The following is a 17,591-nucleotide window of genomic DNA, read 5'->3' as shown; positions in this document are numbered from 1 at the left end:
TGAAACCTGCAGCTGACTTCAGCGTGCAAGCAACAGGTCCTGGTCGCGACGGCGGTCATTATGATCTTGTCTTTAACCCCTTCTCAATAGAGCGATTTTTTGTTTTTGCTTTTTTCCTCCCTTTCTTCCAAGAGCCATAACTTTTTCAGTTTTCCGTCAAAAAAGGCAGATGGGGAATTTTTTCTTTTCCTAGATGAGTTGTAGTTTGGAATAACTCAATTCATTTGTACATACAATGTACTGGAAAACAGGAAAAAAAATCCAAGTGCCGTGAATTTGTGAAGGAAATGCAATTATGACATTTTTTTTTTCCATTTTGTTTTTATAGTGTTCATTGTGTGGCAAAAATGACCTGGTAATATGATTCTACAATTCAGTATAATTATAGCGATACCAAACTTGATATATATATTTTTTATTTAGTTTTCTGCTGCTATTGTCTGAGACATGTAATTTTTTATTTTTCCGTCAATAAACCTCTATGAGGGCGTTTTATTTTTTTATTTTTAGTGTGGCAAGCAGAGACGTACATAAAAATCATGGGACCACATTACAGAGCTTCTAATCACCCCTACTCCCCTCTCTAAGAAAAAATAAAAAAAATAAAAAATATATTCTGTGGGGCACAGAAGAGCATATCTCACAACTTTGCAGCCCTTACAGAGTAATTTACCTTCTATTGATGCCCCTAGATTCCTCTTTCAGTGCCCTCATAAAATATGATGCCAACAAAAAGTGCCCCCCCAAACACAGTATGATACCCACCACAGGGAATTCCTACACAGCACCCTCCAAATGCACAGTATGATGACCCTACTGTACCCACCTGGCAATGTATGATGACCCCCAAGCCAGTATGATGCCCTAACTGTGACTCCAACACAGCCCTCCATACAATATGATGATCCCACACAGTATGATGGACCCCACACAAACCTCTACACTTTCTAATGGCCTCCACTAATCCTCATAAACAGTATAACGGCCCGACAAAGCTCTCCAAACATTATAATGGCCCTTACATAGCCCTCCGAACATTATAATGGCCCTCACATAGCCCTCCAAACATTATAATGGCCCTCACATAGCCCTCTAAACATTATAATAGCCCCCACATAGCACTCCAGACAGTAAAATAGCCACCACATAGTTTAACGGCCCCACGTATCCCACCAAACAGTATAATGGTCCCAATATATCCCTCCAAACAGTATAATGATCCCACATAGCCTTCCATATAAAATAATGGAACCACATTGCCGTCCATATAATATAATGGGCCCATATTGCCCTCCATATAATATAATGGCCCCCACATAGACTTCCATAGAATATAATGGCCCCCACATAACCTTCCATATAATATAATAGCCACACATAGCCCTCCATATAATATAATGGCCGCTGAGACGTCAGCTGATGCTTTCTCCTCTATTATTGCTTTCAACTGTATTGGCATCCAGGATGCTGATACAGTTGGAAGTGCGAAGCCGGGTGGTGGGGTGGTGCCACCACTGGCACTGACCACCCCAACTCACGGGCCGCATAGCAGCCAGGAGACTTGCCGCCATTAGTGGTACATCACTAATGGAAAGCTGACACTTGATAATGTGATAAATGATAAAATTTGGGGGAAATTAAAACTTTATGATTACTTTTTATTGCAATTTTTAAGACAATGTGGTGGCCAAAATAAAAAAAAAACTGCAATTCTTTGAGTTTCAGCTTTTTTTTAAGTTTGTGTTTTATTTCTCATTACGGCATTTACTGTTTTAGTTTATTAATTTCATATTTTTATCAGGATTTTTCCAGATGCAGCGATACCAAAGATGCTTATTTTTTTTTATTTCTGAATTATTATTGCAGGAAAAGTGGGGATTTAGAATTTTCATCTTTTATTTTTCTTAAAAACTACCGTGTGAAGAAAATGCTGCAGCTCGTGGTACCACAATCCATACAGAATGCTTATTAATGCATTACAATTTGATAATAGTACACTCAAAGATGCTGTAACTTGTAGTTCAACGGCTGGATAAATTTGGCTAGATGTAGTATTCGCTAAACGCGTTTTGGAGGATATTTTCACTCCTTCCTAAATGCTAAATAAGAAAAAAAAAATGTCACAAAAAAACATGGCAAAGTAAGACTAAATTATAGAAAAAAATAATGCAATGCAATGATAAAAACATAAATAATGTAAAATGGTCTGTCTCTTTAAGGCTAAAACCAGTTGTGTCCATAAGAGGTTAGAAGACCATTCATGTCCAGTGCATTGGTTGTAGGTGATTGTCGGTTATGAGGTCACGGAATGTTGTGACGCTGATATATAAGCAACTGCCGGACGGAACTCCTCTGAGGGTTTACAGTTAGTGGAGTGTAAGTAGCCTTATATTATCTGCTGATTTATCTCCTATCAATCGATTGTGTCTTTCCCTCTCATTCCTCATTTCCTTCATTCTCGAATAATATTTGAACTTTTATTTAGTTAATGAGCAAAATGTGTCATGTGCCCACCCGGCCTTCTGTCTATGTATCCACCATCCATACACAGGTACAATACATCATTATGTATGGATGAAGTGTAATTAGGAATATAGAAATAACTGTCATAAATCTTTATCTATTGCCATTCACAATTACATAATATTTAAATGGTTGAAGGGGTAAAGTGTCTCCTTGAAGAAAGTGCCAAGTTGATGTAGGGAAGGAGAGAAGGAGAAAAAGCGCGCTATGTGAAGGACCTTGTGGATTGATATGGAGAAAACGGCCAAGAGGCCACTCACCTAATGGAGTTGTGCACCCCTACACAACCCCGGTGACAGTCTGAGGATGGAGAGAGCAGGCAAGTCTCACCACACGGTGCAGGTGGCTGGGCCCACCACGTGCCGTGTGTTGCCGACCGCCGTTTGTGCTCACCATTTCCGGGTTCCTGGTCGCGGACCATGTGACCGCCCGCAGACCACGTGACTCGGGATCAAATGCGCGTCATCACAGGTCCTGTTGGTTGAGAGGAAGCGGCCCCCTGAACGCAGGTCCTCTATTTGAACAAACGGAGGGGAATTACAGGGAAGGGTTTAAGCTGTTATTGTATGGAAGCTGCTCCTGCAGCTGACCCCCAAGAGAGGGACTGAGAGAATGTATAGAATAGATAAAAAGCGGTCTATGGAGCGCTGAAGGATTGACACTAGAGAAAACGGATTTGGGGCTAAAAAAAATAAGTATTTAATGAGCCCTTTCCACAACGCGTTTCGATAGTAAACTATCTTCCTCAGGTGGTACAAGGGTATGAAAACAAGATAAAACATATATAGACAGAGCTTCACAGTGATTGGTTGATATATTCATTGATTTTGTTCAGACACTAATAAGTTAAACCTGGGTCCAAATAGAAGAGACCCTTCATGTGCCGGTGAATACGTGCCTCCAATGGTTTCACATAAACCACCTTCAGATGAATACAAGAAACCAAAAACATATTATATAAGGTACAGAATATAGCAATACATGTTCATGAACAAATATTCAAAAATACATCAATAATACAAATTGCCCCCAGGGGTTAGTAGACAATGTTAAACATACATTTACCAATGTAAAATATACATCACCAATGCAAAATACACACAAACGTCACTGTATTGTGACGTATTGCAAATTGGTGATAAAAGAAAAATGAAAAAAATTGTTTAAAACATGACAATTGTAAATCAATTAGAAAGTGACAAGAAATAACCTTAAGAACTGGTTACATTTTCAAGAGCCAAATTCAAACCTTCAGGGGCCAACGTGCCCAATTTGAAGATCCAGAATATCTCTTTATTAATCAAACTGACCAGTCGGTCAGAGACAGTGTCGGGTACATGGTCATTGTCCATCAAAAAGGTCCAGGAGATATGAGGCTTACTATTATTGACCATGCTCCACAGACCGCTTTTTATCTATTCTATACAAGTTGATGTAGGGAGACTTATAGGCCATAAAATGTTTCCCTAGGAATTTAAATGTGCAAGTAGTTTGTTCAGAGGAATAGGACAGTAGCTCTAGTTCTGCCTATAGGACATAACTTTGCACTGATGAGAAGCAAAAAGCCCAAAAACACTTGACTGCAAATAAAGATTCTGTTTTAGTTTTCTATCCTAAGTCATTTAACGAGACTCTTTAAAGGGTTGATCTTGACTTTTAGGAATGCTACCTCCAATGGGACTAGAGCTCCTATCCTCTTTGTCTCTGAAAATGGTATAAGATTGTACAAGATTTAAAAAATTCTGTCTTGTTTCTTCCAAAAACACAAACTGTCGATTGTGTCCGGTGTTACAGCTCAGCTCTATTCACTTCTATGGAGCTGAGTTACAATACCACAAACAACCTGTGGACAGGTGTGGCGCTGTTTTTGGAAGAAAGTGGTTATGTTTTTCTAATCCTCTCATAATCCCTTAAAGGACCATTTCATGGAAACTGGATTGGTTTCAGGTTTTTGTAACTTCGGACAGTTACTGTTGTTACTGGTGATTAGTGATCCATGGAATGGGATGATGACATCACACAGTGACATCATGATAACTGCCGAGGGGCCACTCACTAGAGGGGTGCAGATGGCAGTGAAGTGTAAGTAAACCTTATATTGGCCTCTTTTTACGTCTTTTATTATGTTCTGTTACTTTGTCTTTATCTGTAGATATTAACCCTATAATGTCAGGATGTCTATTCCCCGTCCTTATAGATTTTTTTTCCCTTAATTAAAACTGAATCTTTATTTAGTTAGTGAGCTGAGGTGTCAGTAACCGACCCTTCCCCCCTTCACAAATATCACAACAGGAGTGAAATTTGATGTCTACTATAATTGCTTTTTTTCCATTATTGTAGGGTTTTATTATTTGTGAGCGAAAGAATTGTGAGAAAAATAAGGTAAATGCTTAATTATCCTAAATCTACAATTTCTCTGATGGACTGGGGTCACTTGATGGCGGAGAGTCACCGTCCATGTCACCCATTATCTCCTGCAACTTCTCCTCCCATAGAGAAATATTGAAGCTCCATGTGAGTAAGGAGAATGGCAGGTGACTTTGTGTTACCATCGAGCATTAGCCCTAGGGAAGAGTCAAAGATCTCATCGCAATGCTCGGGCTGGCTGTCAGCTCTCCTGACCCGAGCGTGACAGCTGCATAGGAATACACGCCGTCACTCTTGGGTTGTTAAAGCCGTCGACCAGTTCAAGCATTGCGATGCAATCCTCATTCAAGTTATACAACCCTCTGACTCTTCCCGAAGGCCAAGGTCAGGTATGGCAGATTTATAAAATCCAACTTTTTGGAAATTCATTCATAGGGGGAATTCATCATACTCTCTGCCACAAAAGTTGTACATTTTTATTTAACACGAGCTTCCAAATACAACTTAGCACATTTTAGCTTTTTTACACCAGCCCTGACACTTTTCAGAAACGTGGGTACGGCCTAGTCAAAAGGCAGGGAAAGGCGAGGCCCAACAGAATAGCTATCATATGCAAAAGAAAGTGTAAAAAGGGCAAACTCCACCAAAAGTCCGGTGTTTGGGGTTATGTTTGGAGGGCTTCCCATGTTGGTTTCAGAGACACTGCTGGCTTAAGTGTCCCAGTTTTGGCTACTGTAATATTGATAATTATGTTATAAATTGGGGTCTCTATTCTATAACTACTTTCTATATCTGATTATACAAACCCTCTAGTGACCATTGATGATCTCCTATTATCAGCTCTGGAGCAGATACCAACAATTCTCATTGTCTTCCTGAGGCTGTGTGCCCACGATGAAGATTTAATGCGTTTCCGCGATGGCAATTCTGCAGTGGAAACGCATTAAAATCGCTTGTTAAGATGTCTGCCATGTTCCCGAATGATAATCCGCATGTGCTATTCACATGCTGCGGAAATATCCGCTGCAGATTTTATTGCGGAAAAATCCACAGCACAACCAATTTGGGAGCGATTTTGCGGCAAAATCGCGCCTATTGACTTGCATTGAACCGCATAACATCCCCATGTTTCCATGCGGTTCAATGCGCGGATGGTACCCCAGTTGGGAGAGGAGGAGACTCTCATCCGACCCGGGTACTATTGTACCTGCAAGTTAAAAAAGTATTAAAAAGTAAAAAATAAAAAGGAAATATTCATACTCACTCCTCCGGCGGCCCTCGGTCTCCTCCCGGTGGCGATCCTCTCTCCTCGGCGGCCCACGGTGTACTGGCAGGACCTGCGGTGACGTCATTTAGTCAGCTGATGGTCACGCGACTGCTGACGTCAGCAGTCAGGTGATGGTCGTGTGACCATCAGCTGACTAAATGACGTTACCGCAGGTTCTGCCAGTACACCGTGGGCCGCCGAGGAGAGAGGACGGGAGGAGACCGAGGGCCGCCGGAGAGGTGAGTATAAGGTTTTTTTTCCCAGTTGCATGGATTTATATTGTGTGACCAACTTGTTAAGCCTTTTTCCAAGTGATGTTCAAAATCACTTGGAAAAACGCTTGAAAAAAACGCATGTAAAATCCGCATGCGCTTTTTCTGCAAGGAGATTTCTGCTTCAAATCTGCATCGTGGGCACATACCCTGACGCTTTAATAGGATGAAGCCAGCAGTGGAGGAGGAGGAATATCCGGGTGGGATGTATGTATCTGATATTACTGGGATAACGCATTCTCCCATATTCTCTCTGTAATAATGCACTGGTTATATTAAGCCTCAATAGTATCATTTATCTTCTTACCATTTTTGTAAATGTATGTGTGTAATATTATTCATTGTCTTTTTCTTGGCTTTTTCCATAACAGATTGATTGAGACAATAGAGAACACCAAGAGAACATTCAGGTATTTATCTTCCTACCACATTCCTATAGGAGTAGTATGTGTCCCAATAAGGGGAGGACTCCACAGTGATGGTATCATGGCATTGCCGCTCTCACTCATGGGCATTTACAATGTTTCCATATGAAGGATACAATTGCTTTCAATAATAAAGAATTTAGACCCCATTTAATTCTTCATACTGTTGCTCATCCCTTTCCCCTGTAGGATAACAATGAGGTCATGAGCAAATTACAGTAACACCAAAAATTTACCCAGACTCCTGATCGACCAAATATTGTCTTGGAGCCCTAGATTAAAGGATAATCATACTGTGCAGTACAACCTATGTGAACGTAGAGCTATATAGATTCTGGAGGTGATGTCCATGCTGTTATCTGAGGGACACGTTATATAGATAATATTTCTTTATTGTATTTTACAATTTATACTAAAAATTCCCTATCGTTCTCTCACAACACTATTTAACTGCTTTTCTTTCTTTTTCCTACTTCCTTTTTGATGACGCTTCGTTTGAAAATCCCAGTGCATGCTGGGATTCTCAAACAAAGCGTCATTACTCATTAGGGGATAGAAGCGGCGGTCACTGCCTCTGTCCTCTCCCTGAAACAAAGCGACAGCATTGACCTTCATTTCAGGGGATGGGCTAGTCTCTGCACAATGTGCACTGTGCACTGTACATAAAGACAGTGTGCTTTCTTGCTGGCTCAGATCAGCAGTAATGAGCCTGGAAACAGAGCAGAGCGCACTGTCAGTTCACCTTGTAAGACAAATACCCGGCTTGCAGAGGCGAGTACTGGCCCCCACGGGTTACGTTAATTGCAGAGGCGGTGCTGGTCATTGCATGCTGGGAATTCATCTTGCAATGCGCACTACTGACAGTGCGCTCTGCTTTGTTGCCAGAAAGAGAGTGCACTGCCTTATGACGGCAGATAACTTTATCCATAGGCTTCCTAAGCATCACTTCTTCTAACCAGAGCTGTACTTTTTTCATTTCAGGCACATGGAGTCCCACAGAAACATCGGGGGGCCTAATGAAGAGTCACTGCCGTAAGTAACTGGTGCAATCATGGTCCACGACTCTCACTGTTTGTAGTCCTCAGCTTCTTTTCACTGAGATGTAGATGCAATCGGAGATGTAACTTGAACCTCTTGGGCTCCAATATAAAATATGTAGCAGGGCCCCTCAACTATCATAAACCATTTGTAAAAGTGATGAATATATATGTGGTAGATGAGGGGGTCCCAATGTGACTGCTCGCTCTACACTCCCTAGAGCTATATGTAAATGTTCATCTCAGATCCATAAAACTATTTTTTTCCTTATTACTCCATATAGTTATGCCCCTGAATGCTATCATTTTTATTGCATTATAGACACACTATATAGATGATATTTTCTGTAGGTTTCTTAAATATCACTGTTTCTAACAAAAGCTACATTTTTATAGGCCAATTACACCAATAAAAGCCTGGGCGAGCGTGGAATCCATCAGGTAAGTTATCAGAACTTTTATTGCTGTCTCAGGTTTTCCCAAAATCACAGTTTTGCAATGATTTTGGGAAACCATTGCAAAAAAATGCACCATGATTGCAATGTGTGGACCCCCTTTAACCCTCACTTATAAAGAGTTATGTTATGTATTCAGTAGAGAGGAAGAGGAAGATAACAGCATTAATAAAGTGGTAGAGATTAAAGCGGAGAACAGCAGAGAGGATAACATCGGAATGTAAGTAGAGAGATAGTGAGATATATAGATATTATTGGCTGAATATGATTGTAGATGATTAATAGTAATTGATGAATGACTTGTTATGGGTACAGAAGGTTCAGGCTGGGCTTTGTAGGAGATCACACATGGCAGAAGTGGAGGCCTCCAGTAGACCCCTAGCTGCAATGGCAGCCAATCGGCACCCTACAATCGACTGCGTGGGGAGCTGCCAGGCATACAAAGTGACAGCCAACAAGATAAATCCCCTTTCTAATACTGCTGTCATACTTCACAGCAGCATTTAAAGGGTTAAACTAATGCAATCACGGCTAGCTTCAATTACATCAGTTACTGTTGGGTGTCAGCTATGTAACAGAGCCATCAACGGTGCTGCAGGGAGCAGACTCAACTCTTGAGCCCGCACCATACAGAGACTGTGCGCCCCCAAAAAGTGGTTAACCGGGACTCTTCATTCAGGATATACCCCAGTCGTCATATAGCTCAGTGTTATCTGGATGTCAGTGTAGATTATATATGATTTATATCACTTATTTTATGTGTCCAATAGTGAGGAAGAACAGGAGGAACCAACTTGGGAGAGTGAAAATTGGACTATGAGTAGGTAAGTGGAGAGTCTGAGACTAAATATATAATGGGTGATAAATACATACAACAGAGAACATTATGCACTTATAGTTATGGCATTTTAAGCCACATGGTATAAAACATCAAATTCTGAATTCATGAGCATTTCCAAACCGTCTATAAAGTTGTTCTCCCTTTCTGTACCTCCATTCTATAAAATTCTTTGCAGGCATGTGACATCTTTTTTTTCTTACTTCCTTTTTGATAAGGCTTTGTTTGAAAATCCCAGTGCATGCTGGGACACTCAAACAAAACACCATCAGGGGGTAGAAGCTGCAGTCACTGCCTCTGCCCTCTCCCTGAAATGAAGCATCAACAGTGACCTTCATTTCAAGGGCTGGGCTAGTCCCTGTGTGATGTGCACTGTGCACAAAGACAGTGCACTTTCTCACCAGCTCAGATCAGTAGTAATGAGCCAGCAACAAAATAGAGCGCACTGTCAGTTCACCTTGTAAGATGAATACCCAGCTTGCAGAGACAAGCACCGGCCCCCACAAGTTGCGTTAATTACAGAGGCGGTGCTGGTCTCTGCAAGCTGGGAATTCGTCTTACAATGTGCACTGACAGTGCGCTCTGTTTTGTTGCCGGTGAGAGAGTGCACAGCCTTTCTGCACATCACGGCAGATAATTTTATCCATTGGCTTCCTAAGTATCAATTCTTCTAACCAGAGCTGTATTTTTTTAATTTCAGGCACATTGAGTCCCATAGAAACATCGGAGGGCCTAATGAAGAGTCATTGCCGTAAGTAACTGGTGCAATCATGGTCCACGACTCTCACTGTTTGTAGTCGTCAGTTTCTTTTCACTATGAGATGTAGATGCAATCGGAGATGTAACTTCAACCTCTTGGGCTCCAATACAAAATATGTAACAGGGCCCCTCAACTACCAAAAACCATTTGTAACAGTGATGAATATATATGTGGTAGATGAGGGGGTCCCAATGTGACTGCTCGCTCTACACTCCCTAGAGCTATATGTAAATGTTCATCTTAGATACCATAAAACTATTTTTTTCCTTATTACTCCATATAGTTATGCCCTGAATGCTATCATTTGTTACTGCATTATAGACACACTATATAGGTGATATTTTCTGTAGGTTTTTTAAGTATCACTGTTTCTAACAAAAGCTACATTTTTATAGGCCAAAAAAAATAAAAACAGCCTGGGCGAGCACGGAATCCATCAAGTAAGTTATTAGAACTTTCATTGCTGCATTAATGGAACCCATAGATGAGGACTGGGGAAATCCCAGATAGTGAGATATATAGATATTATTGGCTGGATATGATTGTAGATGTTTAATAATAACTGATGAATGACTTGTTATGGGTACAGAAGGTTCAGGCTGGGCTTCGTAGGAGATCACACATGGCAGAAGTGGAGGCCTCCAGCAGACCCCTAGCTGCAATTGCAGCCAATCGTCACCCTACGATCGCCTTGCGTGGGGAGCTGCCGGGCATACAAAGTTTCAGCCGCTGTGTTAAATCCTCTTTTTAATACTATTGTCATACTTCACAGCAGCATTTAAAGGGTTCAACTAATGTAATCTTGACTAGCTCCAATTGCATCAGTTACTGTTGGGTGCAAGCTATGTAACAGTCATCATTGGTGCTGCAGGGAGCAGACTCAACTCTTGAGCCTGCATCATACAGACATAGTGCGCCCTCAATAAGGGGTTAACTGTACTACCTGAGTCTTCATATAACCCTCTGTCCTCTGGATGTCAAAGTACATTATATATGATTTATATGACTTATTTTATGTGTCTGATAGTGAGGAAGATGACAGCGAGGAAGAAGAGGAAACAACTGGGAAGAGTGAGAATAGTAGTGTGATTAGGTAAGTGGAGCGTGTGAGCCTAAATATATAATAAGTGATATATACATACAATATAGAACATTGTATAGTTATAGTTATGGCACTTTCAGTCACTTAGTATAAAAAATGACTGCATATACATAATAACTGATGGAGGAGCCAAAAACAAAAGACCATTGAGGTCCGATCCTTTTCCTTTATTCATGAGCATTTCCCTACCGTCAATAAAGTTGTTCTCCATTTCTATTCCTCCATTCTATAAAATTCCTTGCATGTAAGTAACATCAGGGAGGGGCCTAGAGCTAATTAGGACCTTTCCAGGTAACCTCCAGCCTCCTCTCCTGCACCGATCATTGTCAGGCAGGAGAGGGAGACTTGTGCAGCTCTCTTCCTGCACTTGTCTCTCTCTCCCGGCTCCACCTCTCTGTCCAACTTGCTTTCTTTATTGCAGTCCCTATGGCTGATACGGCTGTAGTTCGGTAAAAAGGATAATTAATGTCAATTGGTGAGAACGGGGATAATGAACGGAAGGTCACAGAAGGAGCAATAAACTATTTACCATACAAGCTGCAGTTTTCTGGGAATGGGACGTCTACTATAAATGTGCAGAACTCTGAATGCCGCTTTTTTTGCTTTGTGTTATGAATTCAATTATAAAACTACTGCAAATAAAAAAACCTCCTGCATTTGTTCTATATTATGTGTCCAATAGTGAGATAAAGGAGGGAGAAGAGATTATAGAGAGTGTAACATCAGAGAGAGAAGAGGAAAATGGCGGAAAAGAGAACATCGGACTGTAAGTAGAGAGACAGTGACATATACTGATATTATAGATTGTAGATGATTGTAGATATTTAATAGTAAATGGGAAATGGCTTGCTATAACGATTACAACAGTGATCATTTATGAGAGCGTTACTACATATAGTCTATGTTATATGTCCAGTAGTGAGGAAGAGGAAGGAAAAATATACATGGCTCACATAACAACAGTGATAAGAGAGGAGGATGGAAGCGGAGATAGCTTCGGACTGTAAGTAGAGAGACAGTGACATATACTGATATTATAGATTGTAGACGATTGTAGATATTTAATAGTAAATGGGAAATGACTTGTTATAACGATTACAACAGTGATCATTTATGAGAGCGTTACTACATATAGTCTATGTTATGTGTCCAGTAGTGAGGAAGAGGAGGAAGAAGAGTATATAATGATTAAGATAAGACAAAAAGAAGACCACAGCGCAGAGACCACCACATTGTAAGTAGAGAGATAGTGACATATACAGATATTATGGGATGTATACGATCGTAGATGCTTATTAGTAACTGATGAATGACTGATTATATCTGGGTAGAGATGGAGGAACATATAAAACATGGCTGCCCATACACTCGCCTGTAGTTCTACCTTTGTAAAGGGATCAATGAATGTTATTTGGGGAGAAATAGGGGCATGAAGCCACTCCAACACTCCCCATAAAAGAGCGATTACAACAGTGGTCATTTATGAGAGCGTTACTACATGTAGTCTATGTTATGTGTCCAGTAGTGAGGAAGAGGAGGGAGAAGAAGAAATGGATAGAATAGAGTTAGAGAGAAGAGAAGAAGACCACAGCGCAGAGACCACCACCCTGTAAGTAGAGAGACAGTGACATATACAGATATTATAGGCTGCATATGGTTTAGTAGCTGATGAATAACTTGTTATCACTTAGACTGAGGAGTAGGGATGAGCGAGTAGTGAAATAATCGGACTCGCTATACTCGTAACGAGTACTCGGGTACTCGTTACGAGTAGCGAGTCCAATGTAAGTCAATGGGAAATGCGAGTAAGCAGCATGATTGTTTAAAAGCCTGCGGTAAAAAGCCGCCGGCTTTTAAACAATCACACAGCCCCATACTGCTTCCCCGCAGCCTCCCATCCCAATCCTCCGCTCTCCCCGCCGCCTCCCATCCTGATCCTAAGTTAGGACCGGGCGGGGAGCGCAGCACCAGGGAGCGGGGAGCGAAGGACCCGGACGGGGAAGCCGGCAGTGAAAAGGCTTCACCGCTGGCTTTCCCGTTCGGTGCTGCACTCCCTGATTTATGCTCCCCGCTCCCTGCTGCTTTGCTACCTGCCCAGTCCTAACTTAGGATCGGGATGGGAGGTGGCGGGGGAGCGCACATCAGGGAGAGGGGAGCGCAGCACCGAACGGGAAAGCAGGCGATGAAGTCTTTTCACTGCTGGCTTTCCCGCCGGTTATTTCAAATGAACAGCTGAGGTATCAGCTGATGCTGATCAGCTATTCATTTGAAGTAGCCGCGGTGTCCTCAGAGGGTTCATGTGTGTTCATGCTTGACTGCATGAACTCACATGAACTTTCCCACGGCCGCACTGCTCAGCTACACCTCTGGTAGAGAATCTCTACCAGAGATGTAGCTAAGCTACAGAAGAAGACTACATTGGACTAACTCAGACTGAAGATAATTTTTTTTAATAAAGATGGAGTCTCTAAGTGTTTTTTTGTTTTATTTCTAATAAAATATTTTTTTTTATGTGTTGCGTTTTTTTTACATTTTTACATTTACAGCTCCATGGGTGTTACCCCCCTTCCAGGCTTCAAACATCTGCCCCAGCCGTCTGCTTAACCTCCGCTAGAGACCAAAATTATGGGGGATCCCACGCCAATTTTTTTTTTAATAAATCCTTTATTTTAACACTAAATGACACTTGAGGGGTTAATAAAGATGCAGTCCCTAAATTATTATTTATTTTTTAATTTTTGAATTAATTTTTCCCAAAAATTTTGACGTGGGCTTCGCCATATTTTTATATGTCAGCCAGGTACAGCATCCAGGAACGGGCTGCCCCCAACCCCCAGCTGCCTATTTGTCTTGGCCGGACACAACAATATAGGGAAGCCCCTTTTTTTTCATTATTTCATGAATTTCATGAAATAATGAAAAATAAAATACGTGGGGCTTCGCCCTATTTTTGTGTCCAGTCAGGTACAACTAAGCAGCTGAGGGCTGGAATCCACAGCTTTCTGCCCCCCTTCGCTGCGAATTGCAGTCCGCAGCCATCCAAGAAAATGGCGCGTTCATAGAAGCGCCATCTTCTGGCGCTGTATCTAAGTCATCCAGGGCCCTGGTGCGGTGGCTCACTGGGTAACAAAGGGGTTAGGGCCAGCTTTGTATTATCCGCTGGCCCTAAGCCCGAAATTCATGGGGTCACGCCAATATTAGACATGAATTTCTAGTAAAGTATTTAAAAAAAACAAAACACATAGAAAAAAATATTTTATTAGAAATAAAACAAAAAACACTTAGAGACTCCATCTTTATTAAAAAAATTATCTTCAGTCCGAGGTAGTCCAATGTAGTCTTCTTCTTTAGCTCAGCTACATCTCTGGTAGAGATTCTCTACCAGAGATGTAGCTGAGCTGTGCGGCCGTGGGAAAGTTCATGTGAGTTCATCCAGTCAAGCATGAACTCACATGAACCCTCTGAGGGCACCGCGGCTACTTCAAATGAACAGCTGATCAGCATCAGCTGATACCTCAGCTGTTCATTTGGAATAACCGGTGGGAAAGCCGGCAGTGAAAAGACTTCACCGCCGGATTTCCCTTTCGGTGCTGCGCTCCCTGATGTGCAAAGCACCAGGGAGCGGGGAGCATACATCAGGGAGCGCAGCCCCAAACAGGAAAGACGGCGGTGAAGTCTTTTCACTGCCGGCTTCCCCGCCCGGGTCCTTCGCTCCCCGCTCCCTGGTGCTGCGCTCTCCGCCCGGTCCTAACTTAGGATCGGGATGGGAGGCAGCGGGGGGAGTGGAGGATTGGGATGGGAGGCTGCGGGGAAGCAGTATGGGGCTGTGTGATTGTTTAAAAGCCGGCTGCTTTTTACCGCCGGCTTTTAAACAATCATACGGCTTACTCGCATTTCCCATTGACTTACAGTACATTACATTCGTTACTCAGCGAGTAATCACAAGGAAACTCGCGGAGTAACGAGTAGCCCGAGTACCGTACTATTCAGCGAGTACTGAATAGTAACGACTATACTCGCTCATCTCTACTGAGAAGGATATAAAACATGTTTGTACATATTGGAGGGGGTTATTGACTTGGGGTCCCCTACACCAGGGTTATAGTAAGAACAATTTTCCCGGCTCCTGGTCTTGTCTGATTAGCGATGCCGCTTCAATGTGGCAATGGGCCACTGGAACGGACATCATCTCCTCTACCTGCAACCTTGGTAGTCACAGTGGCCATCAGCAAAACCATTTCCAGTGCCCCATGGCCACTTTGGAGTGGTAAGAAAATATGGATTTCTCTGGATTAAGACATCGGATTGCAGATATCAAGGTGTCATTTTATTCAACTTCCAGTGACCTACATGCCCATTTTGGCGGCTTAGGAGGGACGATCCTACTGATAGACTCTCTAAGTTATTGCATTTACAGTATTAAGGACACACACTAGATGATATTTTCTGATATTTTCTAAGTTTCTCTGTTTCTAATAAAAACTTCATTTTTGTTACAGGCCAAAAGTAAAGACAGCGTGGGCCGACACAGAGCCAATGCCGTAAGTAATAAGTGCAATCATGGCGGCATTTACTCCAATGAGACCTTGGACTTTTGAACGATGACGTCATATTGTGACATAAGCGCCGCACATTACACAGGACAATATCACTGTGTATATCCTCATAGACTGATCAGGATGATAATGTGAACTGCCTGTATCTCAATTTGTTTGTTTGGATATTTTTAAGACGCAAACGGAAATGGTGGATACCAAAATGCTTCACAAGATCGAGCAGGAGCCATGTCAAATACATGTAGGTACTTTACCCTCTTCCCACAAATGGACGCCCCCTTATGTCCTAATTGCTGTCTTCTAGATGCAAAAGTATTCAATGATTCATCCTAGCAGAAGATCAGTCACCACGAATGTGAAAGTGATATTTATACTAGGAGCTAATAATTAGTAATGACATCTATCCAGATATCTACATCATGTAGAAATGTATAGGAGAGACTTTATGTTTATTGTCTGTGTCCTATTGGGACTAGGCTTTGTTCCCGATAATTATTTTATAGGGTATTTATTTGTGATCATTTCTTCTATTTCTTCAGCACCAGTAAAGATGAAAAAGCACAACGTCCACCAAAGTAAGTAAAAGCTTCCCCCATTATAGTCTGTGACGTGTTGTTACACTGAGGCTCATAATATTGTGTCTTTCCTTTATATCTTTATACTATATTGTATATCTTAATGGAAGAAACCAATAGTTAAATGTCTATCGCTGTTACTGGTGGGCCTTTACCCATAATGAGAGAAAAGCATTTCCCTATTCAGTTCCCGACTTCTAAACTCACCGACCCTCCCGTCCTTTCTTCTCCATTCTAAACACTATTGAACAATTTTTTGGCTTCCCCTTAGGCTCCTCAGAGCTTTCTTATGCTGCTTCAGCAGTACAGCGGCAGAGTAAAAAAAAAAGGTAAGTTTTTTTTTTAAATAATTTTTTATTGAATGATTTTAAGATTTACAAAAATCTATTCAGTATGATCTTAAGTTTTCAATAATTATTATATAAACAGTCGGGTGGTGACAAATGAGTTTTTTTCTTATGAAAAAATGCCCAATCATACACTGATGAAGGCGGGTAGGTTGGTGTATAGAAGGGGAGGAAGGAGGATGACGTCACAGTCAAGTTCTGATATTCAGTATGTGGTATGATAGAACTTCATTGCTAGGAGTCCTGCCAGCTGCTGTAAGTTTTCCTTTCTGGCTGATACACTGGCATACTACCGGTGGTGCACATGTGCGGGGCAGGAGGACAGGCTGCATCCCCGGCTGTATCTAGAGCAGCGGCTGTTGTGGTCGTGTGATCAGACTCCCTTCCGCGTATCACTTCATGTGGATTGGGACTCCGGTCGCATGTTCTGACGTTACACAGTACATGACTTATTCAGAGAGTTGTGCCTGATCCCAAACTCTAATCATAGCATGCGCCAATCAAGTCTGCTCTATTAGCCAGTTGTGCCGAAACAAGCACCAGGGTTGGCGTCATGTCAGGGGTAGGATAGTCCATGAGTATATACATATACTGTATACTTAGCGGTGTCCAACTGACTATTTGTATCATACTCTATGTCCAGTTTCTTGTCTATAGGCTCAGCTCTTTTGATATGCACTTGGAACATGTTGTTACCTTAACGTTCTGGACCCCTATACCACCATTATGTAATGTGTTGCCTCCTTCTGTGTTTCGTCATCCAGTGCATGACTTACTTTTTAATTTATGATCTATTAAATTATTATTTTTGTTAAGTGCCACCACTCAAAAACGGGAAGTGACCCCCTTATGTACATCCCGACCACCAGAAGGCCGCCTTTGTTCAGGAGAAGTGGAGTCGCAGGCACGGAGCATCTTTGACCCACATTAAGAATGTGTCATAGTTGGGCTGGGACTGGCAGCTGCTTCCTCCATTGCAATTATTGTCCCTGAAGGGGAGTCTGGAGCACCATTGACTGCACCAACCCATGGAAGCTCTGCAGAAGAAGCAGACAGGCTGCAGCTCT

This window comes from Phyllobates terribilis, unplaced genomic scaffold (assembly GCF_046119375.1).
Source record: "Phyllobates terribilis strain yellow unplaced genomic scaffold, ASM4611937v1 Scaffold_13__5_contigs__length_258822181, whole genome shotgun sequence".
In the NCBI taxonomy this organism is placed as follows: Eukaryota; Metazoa; Chordata; class Amphibia; order Anura; family Dendrobatidae; genus Phyllobates; species Phyllobates terribilis.
The sequence above is the reverse complement of the archived record's forward strand: the minus strand, read 5'-3'. Positions refer to the sequence as shown.